This window comes from Rattus norvegicus, chromosome 4 (genome assembly GCF_021556685.1).
Source record: "Rattus norvegicus strain SHRSP/BbbUtx chromosome 4, alternate assembly SHRSP_T2T, whole genome shotgun sequence".
Classification (NCBI taxonomy): domain Eukaryota; kingdom Metazoa; phylum Chordata; class Mammalia; order Rodentia; family Muridae; genus Rattus; species Rattus norvegicus.
In genome coordinates, this window is record NC_141537.1 from 135,752,167 (window position 1) to 135,769,092 (window position 16,926).

Below are 16,926 nucleotides of genomic sequence, written 5' to 3' on the forward strand. Positions count from 1 at the left end.
CAAGGAGAGGCATCTGATGTTGACATACAGTTTATGGTTCAGTTTCCCAAGGTCTTTCACACTCTGTAAGAGGGACCTGCTGTGGGGCTCTGTATTTGTTTCTTCCCATCTTCTGCAGGAGGAAGCTTCTTTTGAGAGGTCTGAGTGAAACTTTTTATAACAAGGCCTAGGTTTCAGTTTCCCAAAGAAGCAGGCAAGACTTTCCAGAAAAAATCATAGACAATGGGTCATTAACTAGGCATGGCTTTCACTTCTAGCTGAGAGAGATAGCTAGTCCAAGGACTGAGACAGTTCCTGGAATATCTCTAAGACCTGACCAAAAATGATAAAAGTAACTTAGGAACCAATTGGAAATGTCCTAATGTAACTGCTGCTTACATAGCCAAGCATATTAAAAATTCCCTAGCCATTCCTAAAATTCCCCTAGCTGTGCTTGAAAGGAGCCTGTCTGTGAGTTCATCTTGGAGTTGCCATTTGGAGTGAATGACTGGCCCCAGCATGCTGGTTGTTTTGGAAGAATAAATGTTCTTTACTTTTGCATACTATTTGAGTCTGGGGTTTTCCTTCTGAAATTCTCAGACTTTTACACTCTAAAATGCTTGAGCAAAGCACAGAACTATGAGTAAAACAGAAAGTCATTAGGAAACATTTTATTTCTACATTCTGTTATCAAAAGAGTAGTGTTTGGTTTTACCCTAGATCCCTGTCCTATTCAGTCTCAGGTTCTTGGAAACTCAAGCAGTATTGAGTATGGATTCCATCTTATGCCAACTTGAATTCATCCTTCCATATGTAATAAGAAAAGGTGTCAATGAGTAAAAACATGGTGGTCATAACATAACCAAATACAATGAAAGCTTCTTAGACCTATCTATGTACCAAAGAAGGGCCACACTGACAGTGACATGTCACAAAACTTCCCAGGGGAATAGTATCTGTCCCTATGAAGTAAAAGCTTTGTTCCATTGAGTTATCCTTAAGCCCTGGAGTTTCTACTTGGGAATTATCCTTGATTCAGTAATTAAAGGGTTTTTGCTTGTTAGGACCACTTCTGACCATGATGACTGGCTCTCCACACTGACCATCGTTTCCCTCATTTTTGAAGAAACACTGAAGAGAGTCACTGTAGATGACCTAATCACAGCTTGATCTACTCTTATTGCTAGAGAAATAAAAAGTAAGCCCTCAGTTCTCCATCCCCCATGGCTACACATCTCCATTCAATTTCCTGACTGTCTATACTTCTCACCCCTCTCCTGCCATACCTTATCTTACCCCCCTTCCCTCTACTTCCTCTCTTCCTCCCAAGTCCCTCCAACTCTCTATCTTTCATGAGTACTTTGTTCCCCCTTCTAGGTAGGACTGAAGCATACACACTTCGGTCTCCCTTCTTCTTGAGCTTCATATGGTCTGTGAGTTGTATCATGGATATTCCAAGCTTTTTGTCTAAAATCCACTTATCAGTGAGTACATCATGTGTGTTCCTTTGTTTTGGGCTACCTCGCTGAGAATATCTTTTAGTTCCATCAATTTGCCTAAGAATTTCATGAAGTCATTGTTTTTAATAGCAAAGTAATACTCCATTGTGTCAATGTATATTTTCTGTACCCATTTCACCATTGAGGGACATCTGGGTTGTTTCCAGCTCTGGCTATTAAATAAGGCTGTTATGAACACAGTGGAACATATGCACTTGTTATATGTTATGTTGGAGTATCTTTTGGGTATATGTCCAGGAGTGGTATAGCTGAGTCCTCAGGTATAACTATTTCCTGTTTTCTGAGGAACCATAAGATTGATATCCAGAGTATTGTACCAGCTTGTAATTCCACCAGCAATGGAGGAGTTTTCCTCTTTCTCCACAATCCTTGCCAGCATCTGCTGTCACCTGCATTTTTGATCTTAGCCATTCTAACTGGTGTGAGGTGCAATCAGGGTGATTTTGAGTTATATTTCTCTGATGACTAAGGATGTTCACAATATCCAACAGGCATGACATTAGCCGAAAGACCCAACAAAGAGGAGTTAGAACTTGTAGAGACAATACACAGTGCATAGGCACAGTCCCTGGTTGAGGGATGGGGCCACCCACCAATCTTAAAAATTTTAACACAGAGTTCTTCCTGTCTAAAGGAAATGCAGGAACAACAGGTAGAGCAGAGAGAAGGGAAGGCCATCCAGAGACTGCCCCACCTGGGGATCCATCCCATATGCAGCCACCAAACCGGATCACTATTGCTGATGCCAAGAAGTGCATGCTGACAGGAGCCTGGTATAGCTGTTCCCTGAGAGGCTTTGCTAGAGCCTGACCAATACAGATGTAGATACTCTCAGCCAACCATTGGACTGAGCATGGGGGTGGGGGACACCAATGAAAGAGTTAGGGGAAGGACTGAAGAAGCTGAAGGGGTTTGCAACCTTGTAGGAAGAACAACATCAACTAACCAGATCCCCCCAGAGCTCCCAGGGACTAAACAACAAACCAAAGAGTACACATGGAGGGACCAATGGCTCCAGCTGCAAATGTAACAGAGGATTACTTTATCTGGCATCAATTGGAGGGGAGGCCCTTGGTCCTGTGGAGGCTTGGTTGGTGCCCAGGGTAAGGGGATGGTAGGGCAGTGAGGCTGGAGTGGGTTGGTGGGTGAATGGGGAAGCACTCTCATAGAGGCAGTAGGGCTGGAGGATGGTGTGGGTGGCTTGTGAAAGGGAAACTGGGAAGGGGGACAACATTTGAAAAGTAAATAAATAAAGCAAAACTAGAGTAACAAAATTTTATAAACAAAACAAAGCAAAGAAACAAGAAGACTAAGCCCTATTAGCTCACCTACAGAATAAGGGAAAATGCCCTTTACCTGTTAAACTCAATGATCGCTTATTATAAATTTCAACTTAATAATAAAAGGAAAAGGGCATAAGATTGTCAAGGATAATTGTGAACTACTAATTGACCTGGCAAGCCTGGAATATCCTAAAGAAGATTTAGGGTTCTATGAGGGTCTATAATAATCATTTCTCCTCCAACTTGAGCTTTTAATGTTTTTGGTCCCTGGCCTCCCATTAATACTGAATGTTCAAACTTACTTGTCTAAGCTGTGAAACGCATAATTTGGGAACAGAATGGCTAACGTTTAATGGTTACTGTGATGAGAATTAGGCTATTAAGTATATATGTGCATCATCCAGGTATCACAACTCACCAAATAGAACACAACGCAATTGAATAAGATAGGTAATTTTGTCCCTATTATATAGATGAGAGAGCTGAGTAGTGCAGAGATTTCTAACTTCTATGAGGTTGGGGAGCTCCTAGTTATTGGAGTGCAGTTAAACACTTATGCTGACGACAAAGATATTTAAACTATTTTGCAAAGCTGCTTCTACTATTTGCTTTTTTTTAAAAAGACACTTTTGACTGCTCTTCCAAGATTCTATTTCAAACTTAGCCAAAGAGAAATAAAACGAAATAGTCAGTCTGTCGGGAAGTTACCTCCAAAATGAAATAATTAACTCTATTGAGTTTAATCAAACTCTATGGAGCTTAGTGCAGCAATGGTTATGTTTTCCCCTTAAATATCTCCCCATATGTTCTTTTTCCTCCAGCATATGGTATTGCTGAATGTAAGATCATCTCTCTGTCCCTACTGAAAAGAAATTAAGCCTCTGGATGAATCTAAAGCCTGCCACATGGCTGCAAGTCCATTTTACTAAGATGTTGTTCCTGGTGTAGTCATCCATCCAAAACCTTAAAAGCTATATTAATTGCTTCTGGGCTCTGAGTTCATCCCTTCGCCTGCTCTGACTTATGAGTACCATTAGTAGACTTAATGTGGTCATGGCACAGGCAGCCAAAATCCTGCCTATTAAAAAAAACACAAAATAAAGTCATAGGAGGGACTGTGCAGAGGAAAGAAAGGCCCTTAAGTATTATTGATGAACTAATTAGCCGGTTTTTATAAAGATACCTGACGATTAATATATAATATATTATAATAGATTATATTTATATGATTGTTTTGTTGATAGCTGACAGCTGGGTGGTATGAAATGGCCTTCTTTGTTGGTAGAATGATAAAAGACATAGGAAGTGGGCACAGAATTATGAGAGCCTGGTGATTAAGGTGAAATATTCTCTATCCATTTTTCTATACTTAGAACATTCTAGGTGTTAAATGAAAGACTTTCCTGTTGAGATACAAGGAATGTGTACTTTGGCCTCCAACGGACCCCAGTATAGATACCACTAAAGTTCACCTGGGTGAGCCAATTAGTTTTCTTGGGGGAGTGTTGGTGAAGGATTACCTTACAGGAGCAGGGATATCTAAGAGAGATCTATCATCAAAGCCAATCCCTGCATGGGTGACAGCTCACAAAAGTTGGGTGACAGTTGTGAGTTGACATCTCACAATCTGCAGACAACTTAACAGGCTGGGGAGTTTCTTTCCCTGGGTGGGTATCAATGGGTGGGAATGGGGAGTCAGTTTGCTTGAGACCCTTCCAGACAGCTTGGTTGCCCTTTGTTTCTCCTAGAGGTCTCTGTTTATCTCAGGCCTTTGGGCTTCTCGGAGGGTTCCTTTGCATTAGTCTTTACAGTTTATTTATCCTTGGATAGGGAGGAGCCTTGTAACTCTAGTCAGTTTCAGGGATGTTTTCTAAGGCTGGTTTGAGTTGTTTACTTCCTGTCTTAAGGAGCTTCCCTGCTGAATTTTATCTTCCTTTAGGACATTTTGTGTTACATCTCCCTGTAAACATGTTTGAGCAAGTTTCTCGCCAACATGAAATATCTTAATCTGAGAAAAAAAAACCTGTTACACAACACAAGAAAAACAATTAAATAGATCACTTGTTCATATATCTAGAGATAAATAATGTAGGCAGAATATGAACTAGGTCTTCCATCGCTTTTTAAAATATGCTTCATTGAATTTTATAAACATCGGGAAAGAGCAGAAACACCATGTCCTTTCTTATTCTCCAATTATACTATTTGACATAGAATTTGTTTGTGTGTTCCGTATGCTAGTACCGTGTTGGGCATGACTTTGTGTCAGTGGTTATTGACTACCACTATATAGTAGACACAGAGCACTTTAAAGTATACCACATGTTAAAGATTGTATTCCAAGCATTACGTATGTATATACCCACTATATATGCTAGCTTATGTATATAAGAACTAGAGGAATAGGAAGTTGCATGGGAAATCAAGCAACATTATCTCATCATGCAGTATATGTGGAACACCGTGTTTGGTGGGTAACTTGAGTGATTTAATTTTTAGCTTCAGTATAGTTGTGTGAGTTAGGTGTTACTTTGCTCTGTGCTAATGCCAGCCCTTTCAAAGACCAGTGTGCTAGTGACTGACAAAGCTAGGATAACAGTCTAAGATGTTAATGCCACCACCTATCATCTGTCACTCTTTAAGAAGCTGCCTAGAAGGGCTCAAGGTAAACATGAATACTGTACAAGACTTTGAAAGGGGGATCTGACTTTTGGAAAAGAATGCCTGTATCAAAATAAATGATTTATTCAGATTCAAAGAAGGATACGGTTTTGACAAGAGAAGAGAGAGTAGGGTCTGATTATGACAGGCATGCAGTAAGACGTATTCTTGTAGCACAGAGTGACATATTCTTATTCATATGAATATGAATATGTTTCCATGAAGTCTTCTATGACTTCAGGAAAAGCAAGACTTAGACATGTGTGACACTGAAGATGAATGTATGGAAAAAATTTTTTCTAGCTAATTAAATTTCACCTCCCCAAAATGGTATGAGTGTGTCTTACTACATAATGATTAGTATTCAGACAGAAGAATGGAATTAGATATAGTCACATCTGTGGTAGATAAAGGAAGGCAATGGCAAGCCCTAAGGATGTTTATCTGCAAGTCAGAGAAAGACTTTCAAATTAGATCCTTTCCTCAGTGCTCAAGGATCCAGTTCCCTTATACACTGATCAAGGAATTCTATAATATTGTACAATTTTAAAGTAAATTTATGATGCTAAATAAACCTAGCCTAGTATTCTTTAATTTAGCACAAGCAGTATATTTTGAAAATCTGCTGGTCAACTCTTCCAAGGTCCTCCTAGAAACAAACTAAGACCCTTCTATTGTAGCTCAACACAGCATTAGTATCTTCCAGCCATAATCTAGCCTCATCATTCACATTTGGTACTTTTGTCCCTGAACAGTGTTCTGTTTGCTTCACTCAGGAATGAGAGCATTGTTAAAATGTTCCTCAGCCCCCATCTGGAAATGCTCTTTATACCCAATATAGAACCAAAGGATTTTTTTTGTTTCTTTGTTAACATAAATCTAATCACCCTTTTCTATATCCATTCATCTTCATTTCAGGTGTTTCCTTTCTTTTCTTTCCTTTCAAAATGCTATTTAAGATCGAACCCCCTGGGTCTTATTTGGGTCTCATATTTTATGTAAATCTCATGTTCTTGTATGTAATGAATACAAAAGTCCTTGAATATAACAGAAGGAAATAGTTGCTTCTGGTGGAGTTTTTGAAGAGCAGTAATGAGGAAATATCAGGGCACTTTGAAGAGAAGAGGAACTGCACTGCAAGCAAAGGTGATCTTTTTATGAATTGAAACTCCTTAGGTCCCTGAGAAAATAAGAGAGAATTGATCTGGCCCTAGCGTTCTGAGCATGGAGGCTTTCAGTGTTCTTCATGTGAACAACCTTCACTGGTGGAGTCCAGGACTGGGAAAGAGCAAGTCATGACAGTCACATTTCTTTCGAAGGAGCATCCCTTACACAGATGAAGGTAACTTGCAGGAAAGTCCTATCTCTGAACTGCAAAAACAGGGTGACATTGTTTCTGGGACTGCTTTTTATTTCAAATTTCCCAGCATGCAAAATGGCAATTTTAGGGGGCATTATTCTTTATCCCAGTGTCCCTTATTCAAAATTTAGGATCTTATGTACAAAATCATTAACTCAAGACTACTCAGAGATGACTCAGAGATAGCCTATGAGTAAAAATATGTAATTTTGTACTTAGAGAATTACTGAGGTCTCTCTGTCTTTCTATTAGTGACAACAGTAGTCATGTTGTAATCACAGACCACAAACACTGCATAACTCAGGGAGAGTAACTATCAACTTTATTTTTTTTCAAAACTGAGATTAAATGTCTCAGGATAATAAACTAGATCAGGTTTCATGTGTTTTAGTGGTGAACTGTCTTTCAGTTTCTTGAGTTAAGGAATTAAACTAACAGTGTTTTGTTTTTATATCATTCTATTCCAAATTGAATGTTTATTATATCTCTTCTTCTTCTATACTGGCAACTTAATGTAAAAATGTACCCATGTTGTCTAGTGTGTTACTTACGTGAGAGTCAGTTCTCTCAAGTCATCTCAAGTCCTTGTGTAAGGAGCTAGTAATAATAATAATGATGATGATGATGATGATGGTGATGATAATAATAATAAATGATACTTCATATGCATCTATTGGAAGAATAAGAAGATTCTGTCAGTTTTAGTAAGAGAAAGATGATGAAAATGTTTCATAGGAACTGATTAATAGGTGAGAATTTGGGCTTGCATTTAGGAATGTTTTTACAAGTGCTTTGAGGCTTACTTATTTATCTAGATCAACACCGTGTTAATCATTGAAGGTGAGAGTAAATGTCAGAAATGTGAAAAGGAATAAACACATAGAAAACACTAGGGTGAAGCCTCAAGGGGGACTTACTTTGATTCAGTCATAGAGTAATGTGTTTTACTAATTTGCATGTAAATGAAAGCATAGTGCATCTCCTCTTTGGAAGTGAGAGTGGATGAAGACAGTAGACAGCAATATATTAATATCTTATTCCAATCACAATACAATTTAGATTTTGAATCTAATAGTTTTCCTGGAGTTCGATTCCTAGTACCCATATCATGTGGCTTAAAATAAGCCTGTATTTCTAGCCCCAGGGATCCATTCCCTCCTTCTGGCCTCTGCAGGGACATACATGCACATGCACATCCAGAGAGATAGACAGAAAAGTGCTTTTCTGTAGACCTCCTTTGGACAAGGCTCACTTTGTGATCCCATGTGCCTTATTGTTCCTCTCCTTTTCTATCTGCGGGACAGAGCTATTCAAGCTCTTGAGTGGTGGGTTGTTTATTTCCTTCATGTCTTAAGGAGACAGGACACATACCCCAGACACAGAAAACTGTAACGTAATATCAAGATTTATAGTCAGAAAAAGGGATGTTACAGGGATGCCAAAATAAATAACACCCGGAGAGCTCACTTGACTGTTCTGGAAATTCAAAGCTTTATTTATTCTCTAAAGTTCCTTTGTTTGGGCAGATAAGGTATTTTTCTATCATTTCCCCAGTCTCCTCAATAAACAAGCTTGTGAATGCCGTGTGTTGTGAATGCCGTGTGTGGACTGAGGGTCGAATACAGAGATGAGAATAATAGAGAAAAAGTCTCTGTGGCTCTTATCTTGTCCTTATTTGTTGTATTTCCTTGCTGAATTGCTTGTGAATTATTCTATGATTATTTGTCTCATGGCAAAAGTAAAGGAAATAAAGTGGCTTCTTTTAAATGAGATTCTAAATGGCCTTTTCCTATTAATTCAGCTCCAGCACTTACATTACCAAGTATGAAATACAGGACAGGGATGGGGCCCTGCTGCTTCATAGACAATGTCCATGCTCCTGTTGCTTATTTGGTCTCAATTACTTGTGATTTAAAAATGAAATAAATTCTTCATATATTTGATTTCTAGGGAAGAAAAGCCAGGAAATTTAAAATTACATTCCTGGCCAAGAGAGGAAATCCTAAGGAGCATTTGGATGCTGCACAGTTAGATTGTTGATTTTGTGTGCTTGGAGTCATAGTCACATTATAGGAGCTTTAAATGATTGTTCCTGCTGTGAAAAATGTAAAAGACAAGACTTCATAGCCAGTGCTGTAGCCACATTCCTCGTGAGTTCTGTCCTGATTGGCTGAGTCCTAAACCTGCACGTGCTCGGCCTTTGGATTTAACCAAGGCCAGCTGGACCATGACGACACACTGTATGTCATTCGCTTAGACCACAATCCTTATTTTTCAGGTTTTTGCTTTAAAACACACACACACACACACACACACACACACACACACACACACACACACACACGGCTCCTGGGGACACTAAATTGGAGGTTTCTTACCTTTCCCATTGTCATTTTCATCCAGAAAATCCAGTATTCAAGTTCAAGGAAAGGTTAAAGAGATTCATAGCACTTTCAGAGCCATGGTGTTCAAGGGCAAGCAAGTAAGAGAAGGCTATCAGGGCTGCCAAGTGCTATGCTAGAACCTATACAGGGAGATGCCGATTCCCTAATTGGTTCTTGATTGTGTCAGTAAAGGAGGTAGAAGCCAATTGCTGGGCAATAGGAAAGAGGTGGGATTTCTGGGTGCCAAGAGGAAGAGAAGAGTTGGAGAGAACAGTTTCCAAACCTGGTTTTGAAGCGAGGAAGAAGCAGCAGATGTGTAGGTCTTGGGGCCCCTAGAGTGTGTAGCCTCTGCCTTGAGCAGGGACCAAAGGAGATGGAGGGAACTAGTTGATATGATTAAGGCAGGAAATTCTTCACCCAGCCATTGAGTTATCTGGCTAGTTTTAAAATAATAAAACAGTCTATAGTGTTTTCCATCTGTGGGCAGGAGGAGAAAGCAGGAAGCTGGGGTGTTTGTTGGTGGCTCGGAGAAGCTAGCCATGAAGGGCTGGGTGAGCGATCACAGTTCCCAGGGAAAAAATGGTTACCTGGCTGTTAGCCGAGTTAAGTCTGGAGCTAGGGCTGGCAAGAGCATAATCTTGGAGCTAAGCTGAGAGCTCGAGTCCTGGGCAAAGGAACAAGTAAGCATGTTTCTAAAATTACACACAAGTACCAGTGGATATCATGCTATAATACAAGAGCAGGCACAGCTTATGAGGCAAGTGGCTGCTGATAAGAGTGTTCTATTCGCCTGTTCCACAGGCTTTGGCACTCCCTACAGTTAGCCAGGCCTCTGTGCCGTGCAGATGTGAGTACTCCCCAAGTCTGCATTCCATTCATTGGGGAGGCTGTAGGAACCAATGAGTTCTCCAAGCCTCCTATCCCACTATTTCTATTTGTCTTACATAGAATGGTAGATGCATGGCTAACTATTGGCCTAGAAGATGCCCTAGTCATGTATCGCCATTCAAGTTATTTTGATACCAATAACCTTCTCCAGGTTCTACTAACAGGATGTTTGGACATTCTAGCTGCCATAATTATAAGCCAAATAGACTTTCTCTTCTTATACCTTACCCACCATCAGGCATTCTTTTAGAGCAATAAAAAATGATCAAAGACAGCGAACTACAGAGGAAGTAGATGAGAAATAAGAAACTCTTCGGTGAAAAGAGCAAAGGTGACTTTGGTGACTGCGTTGACTAGTTTTTTTGTCAACTTGACACAGTCTCAGACCTCAGAGAAGAGGGACCCTCAACTAAGGTAATACATAAGATCAGGATATAGAAAAGCCTGTAAGGCATTTTCTTAATTAGTAATTGATTGATGAATCCCCCCCCCCCATATACACATACACATGCACACTGTAGCTGCTACCATCCCTGGGCTGGGGATTCTGGGTACTATAAGAAAGGATGAGCAAGTCAAGAGGAGCAAGTCAGTAAGCAGTGCTCTTCCATGAGCTCTGTATCAGCTCCTCCCTCCAGGTTCCAGACCTGTTTGAGTTGCTGTTCTGACTTCCTTCGATGATGAACAGCAATGTGAAAACATAAGCCAAACTAACCTGTTCCTCCTTGAGTTGCTTTGGATGTGGTATTTCCTCACAGCAATACAACCCACAACTAAGACAGTGACCATAGTTGTACTTACAAAGTTGGTGACATCTTTAAGATGCAAGGAGGAAAAAAGAGTAGGGGATGAGGAGAAGAGAGCAGAGGAAAAGTGTGAGGAGGTCTTGGAGTTAAATTACCTCACTAAGAATTCTGCAGAAGGGAGACCCAATGCCATCCTTCTTAATCTCAATCTGAATGCCCTTTCCTCATTTTTTAACTCTCACACACTATATTTCTTTGCATTTTAGTGAATAATATCCTCCTGTCCTCCCCTTCTTTTGGTAGTCTATCTATATAGATTTTTCTGATATCCCTCTTTCCAAAACTTACTGTTAGCTCAACAGAACAGAAAACAAGGTCTAGAATTAAACTCAAAACTAAGTATAAGCTGGCATTAGTGTTTAATAATGGGGCCATAGCATTTCAGTGAGGACAGCTGGATATTTCAGGAATGATAGCTGTGTCATTCTGTTATTCCTCAAAAGCTAAAAGGGGTATGAACATGGCACTAACATGTTCTAGAATAAAGATGAACTGGAGAGATGGCTCAGTTGTTGAGAGTGCTTATTGTTCTTCTGGAGAACATGTGTCAGATGCCTCACAACCACCTGTCACTCTATGTTCTGTTATCATGGACCCTGCATACACCTGCACCACCCCGCATATACATAAATATAATATGAAATTAGAATAGAAATGTCAACACCAGTCTCATTTGACATAAATGTGATAATACTCTACATGAGAAAATTAATGAGTGAAGTCAAAAGATAACACAAGGGTAACTATGCATAGAAGACATTGTCAAGTATGAAAGAGGTTTCATAGAGTATAAAAAATGAGACATTTAAAACTACTTTAAAAGTCACTTTTACTCATAGTAAAAAAGCACAAATAAAATCTATAGAGCTGTCACTATGTCTGGTTGCTTGGCAAAGATACAACAGGTTAATGACACTCTCCTAAGTGTGTGAAGAGTCTCCTAAAGTTCCCGCAGGAATGAAAAGAGGGAGAGTGGTTTCTGACAACTGAGTGTCAGCCTTCAGAACACAAATCTTGTCTAGTTTGAGTTAGAATTTATTTCATGGCCACTAGTGTCAAAAGATGATTGCATAAGACGTCACTACTCAAACACTGGAAATAAGCAATAAAAAGATTAATACAGTGTCCTTAAAAATACCCATTTAGGACTTTTTTCCCCTACTGGGTTGTCCAGCCTAGATATAAGGCTGTTGCTTTGTCTTATTGTATCTTTTTTCATTCTGTTTGGTTGTTGTCTCTTGGAGGCCTGCTCTTTTCTGAAGGGAAACAGAGGAGAAGTGGATTTGGGAGAGGTAGCAAGTGGGGAGCTGCAGGGAGTGGAGGGAAGAGATACTGTAGTTGAGATGTATTGTATGAGAGAAGAATCTCTCTTCCATGGAAAAAAATACCTCATGGTATAGAAATCCCATGTACACATATAATATTTAAAAATGACATGTGTGTGTGTAAAGGTGTGTTAAAAGAAAGCAAAATATAATAAGACATGTTGTATTACTTTTCTAGCTCATGAGATAAAATCCCTAAGTTACTTAGGGAAGGAAGTATTTATTTTGGACTATTGCTTTAAGATCCTGTGTGTCCTGGTGTGGAAAGTGTAGCAGTAAGAGCACAGGGGAGCTTGACAAATTGCATATCCCAGGCCATGGGGAGAGATGAGTGCTGATGTTACCTTCCCTTTTCATTTGGGCCAAAGCCCCAACCCATGAGAGACAAGCCTCCATGCCTGTCTAGGATGGATTTTCTAGAGTGGGTAAATTCCAGAAGGAAGACCCACCTAAAACTCGGCGGCATCACTTTGGATGGAATAAAATGACGAAAACTGGCTAAATGCCAGGACTCATTCTTCTGTGTTTCCTGACTGTTCATGCAGTGTGAATTTCTGCCTCAAACTTCTTTTATTGTGCTTTGTCTGTTCCAATGCACAGTGCCCTTTTTGTGGCAGGAGAAGTAAACCCTTCCTACTTTATCCAGGAATTTTATCAGGTTATTTTGGCTCAGCAATGAAAATAAAGCAACGGAGTTATCTTTATGTTCAGTGAGGTCAAGTTGCTAGCTTGAGAATTGCCATGCTTGAGATGCGGTTGAAATGTTTAAGCTGTGAACATCGGCAAACCTTACAAATGGGACTCTTATTCTTTCCTTACTCTTAGTAGTATTTTTGAATCACCGATCTCTACATGAGCTTATATAACTTAGCCTGTTATATATATAATCGGATCCTAAGTGGTTCTGAGGGGAGCTCAGTGGCCCCCTGGAGTGGAAATAATGCTGTCTAATGCAGGGTAGATAGAGACCGGCTACCCAGGTTTCTCTAGCCTTCTGGTTCAGTGACTCAAGCAAGTGGCCCTGCAGGGAGCGAAGGGTTTGTCAGGCTGGAGGACAAATGCAAGAGATAGCAATTGGCAAAAGGGCAGGAAAGGTAAGCTTCAATAATGAGTTGTGACATGAGCTGACAAGACCTGAAACCATCTGAGATTGAGAAGGAGGAAAGGGAAGACGAGACAAACAACGGGATGTACTGGATGCTACAAATAGCTGCAGATTGCATGCAGTGGAATCTATTTAGAAAGCAAGCATGCAAGGAAACTGAAGGAGCTTATGTCAAGGCTGTGACAGAAAATAAGGAAGGCATATGAATGAAGATATCCCATATCGCCAAGGTCACACCTGGCGGTGTGTGGCCCAGGCTGTTCCTGAGCAGATTTTCTTGGACAATATTTGCAAGACTATTTTAGAGGAATTGTTCTGTATCTTGGCTCATCAAAAATCTCATTGTGTTTTTTTATTGTTCAAACTTAAGGAAGGCATAGTTAGCGGTAGCTCCCAAAATCTCCAACTCATGGAAAACATAATCTAACAAGCTCTTCTTAAAAAGTATTGCCTTGAAGGTCTAGTTAACCTGGCATCAATGGGAATGAGCTCTCTAAGCTAGGGCAAGTTGTAGGTTCCCTAGGTGCTCAGAAATGTCTGCTTATGGAGATCATCTAGGGTCAAAGTGGGAAGAAAACTGGTGTGGACTTTCACACTCTCCTGTCAGGAACACAGGAGGCTTTGCAGCTACTGTAATATGAGAAAACAAAACCAGCTAAGTAATGAACTGCCCACCTACTACCTACAAGTGTACTGGCAGGGTGGACCACAGTACAGAATGAATTGACCAAGCATTACTTCCCAGGATGGCTTTAATGACTCGCTCAAACAGAGCAGGGCTGCAGCTTGGAGATTCCTGTGATATTTATGCATATTTGAAGAGAGGTCTGGGATGCCCCTCCAAAGCAGCGAATCAGAAAGCAGTCTAGTGGGGTGAAATGAAAGAACTAATTCTGGTGTGTGGTGAAGGGGACTTCCGTTATCCCGATAAACCATAAAATATTAATATTACTGAAAAGCAATTATAAAGCAAACAAACAGCATCTTTTAAAGCTGGTTTTATATGATGGAATTTGTTATACAGCTAAATGAGCACTTAGCAAGGGCCAGGCTTTCAAATTCTCCCTCTCCCAGTGTCCTGCATCCTCTCACATCTGCCTGGCTGCAAGTTTTAAAGTGTGTGTTCATTTTCTGTACATCTGTCTTGGATGTAGAACATCTCTTGGGCTTAGCAGCAGCATTCTTCATAATTAGAAATTCAATGACCCCAATATCCATCCTTTCCAGGACATCTCCATGCTGAACACATTCATCCCATAGCTACAACATCACTTTGTCAAGAACTGCTTATGACGTTGGGGGAAAAATGACTGTATAATTTACAATGAAGTCAATTCCATCCAGTAACATATGGAGTTGTATCTATATACATATGTATCTGAATTTGCATCTGTATGTATGATATACAGAGCTCTCACATTCTGGGAGATATAGTTCAGAACTTGCTTCTTTGGGGGAGGTGTGTGTGTGGGGGATGTTGAGGGGGACAGAAGAAAGAGGAAAAGACCAAAGAAGGGAGAGGAGACTTTATTTGGAATAACTAATTGCAGTTAGTGGGGATATATAATTAAATTCTTATAAAATAAATGGGGGCCAGAGGATATAGAAAGGTGGTTTGTGAATTCAGTCAGTTGTGAAACGCTGGCAACGGGAATAATAACCTCTCCCAAAGATGCTTGCTTTTTAATTGGGCTAAAAGCCTTAATGGGAAGAGATGGTATTTTTATAGTACAGTGGCTGCTGAAGTCATTCAAGTATGGAACCACCTGGAAGTTATAATGTTCCCTTCAGAGCATAATGAAATAGCATTACAAGTAATGCCATCATGGATGTACTTAAGAGAAACTTAGATAATTTGATTAGGTTTGTGGTACTTGAGGGTATTTGCTTTAATTAAATAGTCATGCAATAAGACAATATCTTAAACACACACACACACAGAGAGAGAGAGAGAGAGAGAGAGAGAGAGAGAGAGAGAGAGAGAGAGAGAGAGGCAGAAAGAGAGAGAGAGAGAGAAACAAACAATTCCCTACAACATAAACCCTACACATTGGCTCTAGCAATTCTAAAATCCTTTGTCCTTTGTCAATATTCGGCTTCCTCGTGGTAATCATAGACAAATAAGAGTTTAAAAGTATTTAAAAGACTTTGTAGAAAGAACAAATTAAGAATATTTGCAACCCAAGACTAACTTTTAGAACACTGCCTCTTCTGGTAGAACCAAAATCATTGGACTTGGCTTTTTGCACTGTTGGAGCCATTCCAAAAGAAAAATCTTACTAATAGTTAAGTTCTGCTGGTGCGTAAACTCCGTGTGGTGCGCCACTTAAGTGTGTGCACCTTAACCGTAGGGTGCTGCAAGGACCCTCATTAGAATTTGAATTCAAACAAGGTTTAAGAGAGATGACAGGTTTTGAATTTACAGCTCCCAATTGTCAGATATTGAAATGTGTTTGAGTGCCTCACAGGTTGATTTATAGTCACACAAAATGGTACTGGGTTCCTTGAACCTCTCCAGCCTGTTTCCTTCCTTCTATACACAGTGAGCAGTTTTAAAGAGCAACTTTGGCCGTTCTTTGTAAGAAGCAGGCATGGTGCCCAGCCAGAATGGCATGATCCTGAAGCCGCACTTCCACAAGGACTGGCAACAGCAAGTGGACACTTGGTTCAACCAGCTGGCACACAAGATCAGCAGACATAAGATCCGGCAGGCGATAGCGCACTGCATTGCCCCTCAGCCCAAGTCACATCCCATCAGGCCCACAGTGAAGTGACCTACAGTTAAATACCACACCAAGGTCCAGGCTGGCAGGGGCTTCAGTCTGGAGGAACTCAGGGTGGCTGGTATCCACAAGAAAATGGCTAACACCATTGGCATCTTTGTGGACCCAAGGAGGCGAAACAAATCCACTGAATCACTGAAGGCCAATATTTAGCACCTGAAGGAGCACTGCTCCAAGCTCACACTTTTCCCCAGGAAGGCTTCTGCTCCAAAGAAGGGAGACAGTTCTGCTGAAGAACTTAGATTGGCCACCCAGCTAACAGAACATGTGATGCCCATCCGGAATGTGTACAAAAAGGGAAAGATCAGAGTCTTTACAGAAGAAGAGAAGAATTTTAAGGCTTTTGCTAGTCTTCGTATGGCCCGTGCCAATACCTGGCTATTTGGCATCTGAGCAAAAAGGGCAAAGGAAGCTGCCGAGCAAGATGTTGAATATGGCTCCGACCGCATATGTAGCAGAGGACTGCATTGTCTGGCATCAATAAGAGGAGAAGCCATTGGTCCTGTGAAGGCTCGTTTCCCCAGTGTAGGGGAACGCCAGGGCATTGAGGTGGGAGGATGTGGGTGGGAGTGGGAGCTTCTTCATAGAAGCAAGGGTAGGGAGGAGGGAGGATGGGAGAGGCAGGAAAGGGAATAACATTTAAAATGTAAATACATAAAATTTTCAATAAAATAAATAGATATAAAAAGGAAAAAAAGAAATGAAAGTAATGCGCGGTTGGAGAGTTGCAATACATTTTCTATAAAGCAGAAAAAAAAAAAGAAAAGAAAAGCACAAACTTTGTTTCATAGGTACCTGACCAGGGCTGCTACAAGTAATGACACCTTTCGGT

The 16,926-nt window shown here is 40.4% G+C and overlaps 1 pseudogene; it reads left to right on the forward strand.

Moving 5' to 3' along the window:
- The first annotated feature begins 15,902 nt into the window (after positions 1–15,902).
- Rpl13-ps14 (ribosomal protein L13, pseudogene 14) lies at positions 15,903–16,487 on the forward strand (annotated as a pseudogene).
- The last annotated feature ends 439 nt before the right edge of the window (positions 16,488–16,926 follow it).